General features: G+C 40.3%; 1 protein-coding gene across 1 annotated transcript in view; it reads right to left on the reverse strand.

Moving 5' to 3' along the window:
- Nucleotides 1-8,771: 8,771 nt before the first annotated feature.
- Nucleotides 8,772-9,878, reverse strand: part of zfhx4 (zinc finger homeobox 4) — a 93,369-nt gene continuing 92,262 nt past the window's right edge. The window contains 1 exon segment of the mRNA XM_025910132.1: nt 8,772-9,878. This exon segment is cut by the window's right edge and continues 3,261 nt beyond it. The gene's annotated coding sequence lies outside the window, so the exon portion shown is untranslated.

The raw sequence follows: 9,878 nt of genomic DNA on the forward strand, positions 1-9,878 counted from the left end.
TTCTGTTTCCAAGGCCCACAGTGTAGCCATTCACATAACAGAAAATATTTTGGGGGCTGCAAAGGTGTGAAGAGGTCAGCAGAGAAAATGGTAAAGCTGAAGTCTTTTTCACAAGGTTTGCCTTGTTGATGTTAGTGTTAAGGATGTCTTATAGGCTTTGTCCACGTGTGTGCGATTAAAAGAGGCATCTGGCGCTCGTTGGTGTGAAATTTATATTTGAAGCAAGGTCTTCCTCTTTCATGCACAGGCTGTGTGTGTCTAATACTACATGCACATATTTGTGGAAGGAAACGAAGGAGGAGGAGGGGAGAGGTGGCTCGTAATGGAATAATTTCTCATTTCTTGCAATAGAGGCTGCTGGTATTAGAGAAATTATGATAAGTTCAGCCTGAAAATGGGAAGAAGTCATTTGTTTAACTTCTAGGTCTATGGATTTTTGAAATAGGTTAACATAACAACAATATGACAAAGAGAAACCTTTTTTTGTCTGTGAAGATCAGCTGCCTGTCACCACCACCACCCTCCACCACCCCTGGTTCACGTTTTAATCTATGTTTGTATGTGAATTTGTCTGATTTACAGGATGCGTCAAGCCATTTAAGAGCAGTGGCATTAGCGCTGCTGAATTGTGCCGTGTGTGTTCCAGTGTTTGTGCATGTGCTGAGGAAATGGAGGGTGAGAGGAAGGCTGCTGCAGCTGTTGCCTCCAAAAAAACCCCCCCAGTAATTCATTGTTGGTCATGCTACAATCTAGATTACATCTCTCGCAGCTTAAAAGTGTATTTCCCCATAAAGAGCAATCTACGACTCATAAAAATTCATTCTGCTTCAGCATAAACAATCCCCTCGTCCTCTCACCCTTGCATATGTGTATGTGTGTGTGTGTGTGTATACATGTATTTGTCTGCATGGCATAAACAATCCCCTATACTCCCGTCAGGAACACAGAGTGATCCATCAGTTTCTCCACAGAAAACCAATTTCACTGGAGATGTTCAGTTTTTCTCCGACACACCACCTATCGTCGCAGAGAGACAAAAAAAGGGGGGGAGGATGAGAGAAGGACACTCACATACACAGAGTAAAGGCAGATAAAGAAGAAAAAGAATGGCGAGGAAATGAAAAAGGCAAAAGAGGTAGGAACTGAGCAAAACTGTAATGAAAAGATGGAGGAGCGAAAGGAAATATGAAAGACTCATCTCGATGTGTTTAATCGGACAGCCTGGTATTTGCCATCTCATCAGTTCGATATAGTATGTTTAAACCGCTCATCTGTTGCTCTACACTCATATGCACTAGAAATTGACACATAGTGCCTGTCAAATAGATTTTTATATGAATGCTGCGGGAGGAAAAAAGTGACACAGTTTCAGTTTCTAAACAGTTGTGTTATAATAATACACAAAAGAAAAGACGAAAGACTGCAAAAAAAACCCCAACCAAAAAAAAAAAAAAGGAATCCTCGCTTTTGACTTTGAGAGCTTGAAGTGTGGAATTATGAGCGAGGAACAAGGCATGCTTTGGCGGCCCAGTTTTCCCCGTGTTGAAGCGGGCAGATGACAACATAATTACAGAGAGTCATCTCATAACATGTGATTAAGCAAACAATGCATTTTGTCTCCTCCTAAGGTCCCCGTTTCTCTTTTGTCTTTATGCGTGTGTTTGTTGAATAGCTGTGTCGCATGCGTGTTTTTACGCCCACAGGAAGGAAAAGGCGGTGAATCCATACGCATACGCGAACATGTATATGTGGGCATAACACGGGAATAGCCAAACAAGAAATGGACAACAGGCTAATGCATCTTTGCAGTAATGGGCCTAAGTTAAAACAAGATGAGAAAGGCCTTCATTTTAGAGGAGCTGCATTGGTACTAATGACTAGAGGGCCTCCAACTGCCATCTCAGCCTATTATAACTTGGAGATAGCTCTTCTGTGTTTTTAAAGATGAATGCAAATTAAAAAGCATTAGGCTACATTCATTTGCGGTCTTTGGCATATAGGCCACTTTTGGTCCGAGGGCCACTTAAGGCTGCCTTATTTCTTCAAATGACCTTGAAATCAAAGAAAGAGCAAGTTTTAATGATTTAGAGGGCTCTTAAAGACTCGAAAGGAAAAGCAACACAGGGTCTCATTAAAAATTTCATTTAAACATTAAAAAAGCTTTTTGTTACAAATGTCCCTGCCAGGATGCTGAGTTGATACACAAAGAGGGCCTTAATAATGGCCAGCATCTGAGCCAATTTGATGTCAACGCATCTCCTCAACTGTTCGGCGGCGATTCCATAAATAACAAGGCATTCTCATTTGGTTGTTTTATCATTTTCTTTGTGCGACTCTGCGAGCTGTGGTGCATTGTGATTTAAGAGCAGGGCCTGTGAATGACCTGGGGATTGCACGGTGTCACTTCGCATTTAGCTTCTTTTTCCTCACCACCAGCTCGTCCACTGCACATGCTATGATTTCAGTTTGTGTGCGACCGTGAACAAAAAAAAGTGAGACATATTCCATCACCCCCTTAAAATTCCTTCATTCCCTCCTCCATTGCTCCCTTATTTCCCCAATGACTCAGCATGCCTTGTAAAAACCTTAGCCTGGCAGCTCAGCACCCTTTAAAATGTAAAGTAATATAACAAAGCCTGACACAATGATCTCTATTACTGTGCTATTGTTTTAGAGGTCCAGTGAATGCAAAGAGAGCCGTGGCTGTCTGAAATTAAGCAGGCCTGCGCCACAGTGTTCACATTACCACTCTGAATGAAAATATGTAGAAATGCGATGAGAGGACTGTAATACTGTTTGTTTGTTACAGGTGTTAAAGCGCTATAAGTGCCAAAAAATGTGTCACATATTTTTCAGTTTTTGGCATGTGGATCCAACCCCTCCATAACTTCACATCTCATGTGTTTAGTTATTTACAGCCCTGACAACAAAAAGCCTTGAACTGTTCAGCAAACTACACAGCACCCTTTGTGTCACAGGCAAAACAGGAAATCAGGCTTTTGTCCGCTCGAGATGGCATCAAAAAACACCTTGTTTCATCTGTCTTAAGCAATCCCATCTTGACGCCTTCACACATCCCCATGTGGGGCTGTGCAGCTCCTCAGAACAGATTGGGAAACGGCACGATCTGCCGGGGAAGTCCCAGCGGGCTGCCATAACATGCTCGTTTGCCGACGTACCTCAGTTGCACTGAGCCCATGTTTGATTTCTCTCAGGTCGCCCCTCCTTTTCTTTCTCTCCTGCTCTCACTCTCACTTTACTTCTATCACTTGCTCATTTCGCTGTCTATATCACCTACTTTCTTTCTTTCATTCTCTCTGTTCGTCTTTTGTCCCTGACACTCGGTCTCTGTCAACCTGTTGGCCTGTCTGTCTGCGTCTCTTTATTTTTCTCCTGGGCCTCCCTCGCTTCTTCTCTCACACCTCCCTCTCCTTCTCTTTCACTTTAAAAAAAAAAATGTGTTAGTTGGCTGCGCGTTTTGTAGAAATGCCAGCAGTGATTGTATCCTTCATCCACATTGCAATAATAAGGCAGGTGTACTCCTGCCCCCTCCATTTTCCTCACCTTCTTTCTTCCCTTTTGTACCTCAGAAATAAGGTATTGCAGCAGTAAACACTACAGGCAACAAGGCCAAAGGAAAGATATAGAGAAAAAAGATTAGATTGCCTTTTTTTTCATATGTTAGTTTCTGCGAGGCTTTTGTTGACACCTGGCTAAATCCAGAGAAAATGCTGCTAATGTTTATTTTTTTACATTAAAGAATGCATTGCTACACAAATCGGGCCTTTTGTCGCCTCTTTCAATGTCCTCCTTCCCACTGATGCAGCCCTGCCAACTGTATAAATAGCATTTATATTTTCATTTGCAAAAATAAAAAAAATAAAAAAAATCCCACTGAATCCCACCCCCCTGTGGGTTAAACATAGCAAAGTTTTGCAGAATCAGTTTCTGAATAAGTCTAAAAAGTTGTATTACACCTGTTACCGAGAAAACAACAAGTTTTTGTTTTGGTGCATACCCCGAAATACAGCTAGCAATAAATAATAAGATTTCACGTTGAGTATTTGTGCACAGGGGACAATGGTTTCCTGATTTCTCAGGTGTAATGCTTCTGTGGATGAATCGCAGGTGTAGGAGATATTGTGTGGTGGATAGAACCCAGGTGCCGGAGTTATTTCCAGTCTGTGCAGTTAATCACCAGCCTGACGCTGAAATATGGCTTGCATTTTAGCGGTTTTAAAATAGAGTTCCCCTGACTGCATGTACTTAGGTAGGGAAATACTAATAATAAGGGCAAGATAAAGTCAAGAGACTATGAGAATGTTTCATATGTGTGTGCTGCAAAATGTGCTCCATTTTATCAGCAAGTCTGGCCTCAAAGTGTGCAACATAATAAGGACTAAAAAAGAACCAATGCCGTCTGCCTGATAATAACTTGATAGTTTCAACTCCTATGCAGCAATCAGGGCTTTGATGTAAGGAGCTGATTAATAGCTAACCTCACAAATTCCTGTTAAAGGATTTGATGTGCAAATGCAGTCTTCTGAGTAAAAAGAACAAATGAGAGAGGACAAACAACAGAGGTTAACTTTCCCTTGTTTTTGAAGGCCCAAAACGCAACATAGGGACTTGGAAAAAGGAAATTTACACATGCGGTATAGATTTGAATTCGACAGATGCTACATGAACATATTTATTCAATAAACGAACCGAAATTTGACGGGTTTATTGTAAAACACGCTCCCTCTGTCTTCATTTTGGTTATGATCTCTCGAAAAGTCAAAATGTCACAAAGGTTTACATCAGAAACAGACTGTCTAAATATCCGATTATAAGCTGTTTATCCTCATTAAATGATGACAACATAGCAACGCCAATGTGCAAGTGGCCTTAGATGTGGTGCTGGTCAATATCTATTGACAGACAAATCATTGTTGTTGTTCTTTCGTTTCATCATTGTCCAGGCCCAATGCATGAGGGGGCTAAACTGCGACTGAATGTGATTGGATTTTCAGTCTCCATCATTAAATTCCCATGCGGGGAATACTAATTCCAGTATTTAGTGCGGTGATGCTAGGGCTTGCTTTCATCTTAAACTGATTCCAGTCTAATTAGATTGGGCATGTGGGGGGTGGTGGATGTATCCGTCTGGACTAATCCCTGCCTCTCTGTCCCAAACATTGTATTATCCAGAGAAAATCCATTGGCTGCAGGCTATTCAAAGCCAGATCTGCCTCCACTGCAGCCTCTGTACTGTATCATCTGGAAAGCTGTGGCTAGAAGGGTGCACTGTGCAGTGAGGGTGGAACCTAATGGTCATGAGTGATGTATGGGTTTCAGAAAACGCCATTTAGAATTTACAGTAAACCTTTTATCGTGTATTCAGGGCAAGAGCGCTCACTGCTGTGGCCTCTTTAGCAAAGCTGTGTCTAAACTACTCTGAACTACTCTTCAATTCAGTGGGCCTCTTCATTCTGGGACAGTGCAGTTAGGTAGTCAGTTTGGGTGGCCCCTTTATGGTCACATCAAAATTCTGCTTTAAGGCTTTATGCTTTGTTTGGCCTATAAAAAGTAAACAATAACACACTTGTGTATACCCTCAGTACTGCAAACATACACGCACATGTTACTGTGCACAGATTACCCTGTCATCCTGCCTGTGAATTACTGGCAGACTACAGTGAAAACACAATGTAAAGAGGTCCTTCTTCTAGGCGCTGAGAAGGCCAGAAAAATGAAAGGCCTTCAGCCATTGTTCTCCACAAAGGTCAAACGCAATTCAATCCCATAATATGGAAGCGGGGTGGGCTAAATCGGCAACCGCCTGCGCTTTAAGGGTGAGCAACAGGAAAGGGCCATTCAGCAGAACAGTTGCACCCTGTGAGCTGAGCACATTCGTCAAGGGCGAGGGGTGAAGTCAGAAGGGGGAGGGCAGGGAGGGTGGGGGAGAGAAACGCTGTTTTTCAGGCTTTTACATGTTGCGGCTCTTTCACTGCCCACTGAAGTGTGTGAAGTGAAACAATGGAGGCCACAACTGATTCTGACTGAAAAGATCCCCATCTTCCCCCTTCATTTTTGCCGCCCTAGTGAAATTTCATTAGGTGGATTTAACAACTTGTGAATGTCGGCTTTCTCCGTGACCCTGACACTGATGGCCGACACGTCTCGCTGGTAGGGTGTGATATATTGTGTTGAGGTGTTCCTGAGGTGCAATTTTTAATATGACAGCTTCTGTTGACCTCACATCTAAAAAAAACAAGGCATCCAATCTGACACTGGTATCCATTTTACTTTTTAATATTATTCTAGAAAAGAATATATCCACCCATCCAGACATCAAAGCTAAAAAATGTTTCTCTTAGATTCTGTGCTCTAATTGTTAATGTTTCAAACTGAAGGGGATCAACCTGAACTCCCCATGTAAAAATATTTTTGGCATTCTTTTGTGGCTGCACATCTTTTAATCGATCATCATGATTTATTGTTGTGGACTTGGACTGTAGGGGTTTGAGAACAGCACCTGACCAAATCCAGATTACCAGACACTTCCAGCATAATCCCCTACATCTGCTTAGAGTCAGATTATCACAAATAGCATAATGACAGGAAATATCCTTGATATGATTTCGGATTTTGGTCAGTGACTGGAATGATGATGATTCTTGCTGGGATGGTGACGCAACACATCAAGTCTTAAAATTCAGATGAACAGCAATGTATCACACTGTGTCATTATTCATTTAACAAAAACTAAACCAAAATGCAGAAACAGTGTCTAAAAAATTAAGTGCACCCCCATGATTCAGTGGCTTGTAGAACTACGTTTAGCAGCAACAGCTTGAAGTAAGTGCTGTCTGTACGACTTTATCAGTCTCTTGCATTGTTGTGAAGGCATTTTGGTCCACTCTTCAGTTCACTGAGGTTTGCAGGAATTTATTTATACGCAGCTCTCTTAAGGTGCCGAAACAGCATTTCAATCAGGTTTACTTCAGGACTTTGACTGGACCATTTCAAAACTTTGATTCCTCTCTTTTCTAGCCATTCTGAAATGGCTGAAATAGCCATTTCAGCGATTGTAGATTTGCTGCTGCATGACCCAATTTCAGCCATGCTGTCAGAGATGGTCTCACATTTGACTCTAGAATACTTTGACAAGTTCATGGTCGACCCAGTGACAGACAGGTAACCAGGTGCCTGACAGTTGGTATGAGGTCTTTGTGCTGTTTGGTTTTCAGCAATAACAGTGCTGTGCATTATGGACAAACATCTCCACTTTGGTCTCATCCATCCAGAGGAAATTGTTCAAGAAATCTTGTGGTTTGTTCAGAGACAACTTTGCAAACATAAGCATGCTGCCATGTTCTTTCTAGACAAAAGAGCCTTTCTCCTGGAAACCCTTCCAAACAAGCAATATTTGTTCAGTGTTTTCTCTAATTGTACTGTCATGAACTTGAAAATTCAACATGGTAAGTGAGCCCTGCAGAGTCTAAAATGTAGCTCTTGTGCTTTTTTTTGTGCGATTCTTTGAGCCTTGCAGTGGTTGACACTGTGGTGAAATTCCGGGGATATAAACTCCTGGAAAGATTGGCAAGGGTCTGAATGCTTTCCATCTGGGTCACTGTAGAATAGTGGACTTCGAAAATGGGCTTAAGACCCTTCCCAGGTTGATGTGCAGCCAAAATTTCTTCTCTAATATTATTGATGACATCTTTCTTCCTTGTATCTTAACACACATGTGAATGCTCCAGACCAAGAAACTACTAAAACTCTTTATACAGATGTTCACACTTGCTGATGATCCCATTCATTTGATTAAAAGTGCCCAGCTGCTAAATAACCTCTTAATTCCTATGGAAGCAGTAAGGGTATACTTAACACAATGCTGCTATATTTTGGCTTAGCTTTTGTTAAATGAATAATGCATAAATATATGCTATGTAATGCAAGTGCAGGTGAGGTTGCATTTACCAGATTTTAGAACCTGGTCATTAACGCTTATTTTTTATTATACCCTGATTCATTAAATCTTAGAAATTAAAGAGGCTGTACTTTCTTTCTCATTTGACTGTATTTCGCTAATAGTATGACATTGTAAGATGACATGACAATCCTAGGCATAGGCATGCCTTAAAGTTTTGAGAAAGGTGTATTCTAATATATTATGAAACCTGGATTACAAACATGTTACAAAATGTGTGGTCAATCAATTGTTTTGTTCTAAATTGCTACATGCATCTAGAACTGCCCTAGAAATTTTAGAGAAAATAATTTTATATAAAACTGTAACAATAATAGCTAAAAGACTCTTCCAATTTACCTTTCCAATCTTATAACAAATTATATTCAAAGCACCATGTCCATCCATCAGCTTCCTCTTATCCAGTTCAGGGTTGCAGGGTGGATAGAGCACATACCCAGCTGCTAGGAGGCAAGAGATGGAGTACACCCTGGATAGGGCGCCATCCACTCGCATCCACAGCTATAGACATTTTAGAATCACCAATTAACCTAGTCTGAATACCTGGAGAGCATGTGCAAACTCCACACAGATGGGGGATTCAAACCCAACACATCCTTTGTAATATAATCCAACTGAAAAAACGACACAAATACAGTGATAAAGACTAAAGAAATTCTAGTCTGGCAACACGTGACGTTTTGTTTTTTGCATTTGATGTAACTGAATAAAATTAAAGAGACGACATTAACACAGCAAAACCACGAAAGCGTTCTTAGTGAAAATGAAATAACAATATTTGATGAGACCAAACTGGTTTGCAGATACAGTTTTTAATGTATCACAACAATGAGCAACAAACATACTTGATGAACTATTTCCAGAAGTTGTTCAAATACCATCTACAATAAACGTCATTTCAACTATGACAACAGGTCTGTGACAAAATAAAAAAAAGGTTTCAAAACCATGTTATTACCGTGATACGGTACAGTTGAGACCTCAAACAGTACAGTAACAAAAACTAATGCGACTACTCTCTATATATAAAACATCAATAACATTTTTGGTTTAGTTTATTTAAAGTTTTAGCCATAGGGGCTTCTTCTTATTAAAACCTCAGGGTGCATTTCCTATGTAACCCAGATGTTGAAGAGTACATATTGTGTAGGATATGATTGCGCCATGAAAATCCCTTTGACATCCAAAAGAACAATTCCAATTTCAACCTTTTGAAGGTTGTCCCCATAAACATGACACAATCCATCCATTTTTTTTTAAAAAGTTCTTTTTTTTTTTCTTTTTTGGCTGCTGTGCAGTTGCAATATCTATGTACAGTTGTATTGTTGGACCATCCTTTTTGTTGGTTTGTTAGCTTTTACCAGTCCTTGGTGTGGAAAGCGTCCTGTCTGATGCTAGCATCTTAGCACATGATGCCAGCTGACAGTTCAGTCTTATAATGCTGAGCCACAGAGTGGGGAAAGGCAAAAAGCCAGAGTTGAGAAAGCCTTTGGAATCAGGACAGTCACTCATGTTTGTACAATGGCAGAATTGCACCTTGGGAGGCCAGGATGTCTCTTATGAAACACAATCGAAAAGTGTCTTCAGGAATAAAGTAAATGTAAAATACTAAAAATCCAAATAATGACATTTAAAAAGCTCACACAGAAAATTAAAAACTGACATTTTGCTTTAAAACTTTGAAACAAAAAAAAAACAAAAAAAAAAACACCTTTACAATAATAAAACATAAGAGGAAATGTTACTTGATTTCATTGTTTGAAACAATAACTAAGCATGATTTGATTTAACCTGTCAAACAGTTGCATTACATGCTACTTGCTCATCTCAGAATAGGAAATACCAAAAGCAATACATTTTTGCATTTCTTCATATTAATAAATTTGTACCATGCACAGCC

This window comes from Oreochromis niloticus, linkage group LG9 (genome assembly GCF_001858045.2).
Source record: "Oreochromis niloticus isolate F11D_XX linkage group LG9, O_niloticus_UMD_NMBU, whole genome shotgun sequence".
In the NCBI taxonomy this organism is placed as follows: domain Eukaryota; kingdom Metazoa; phylum Chordata; class Actinopteri; order Cichliformes; family Cichlidae; genus Oreochromis; species Oreochromis niloticus.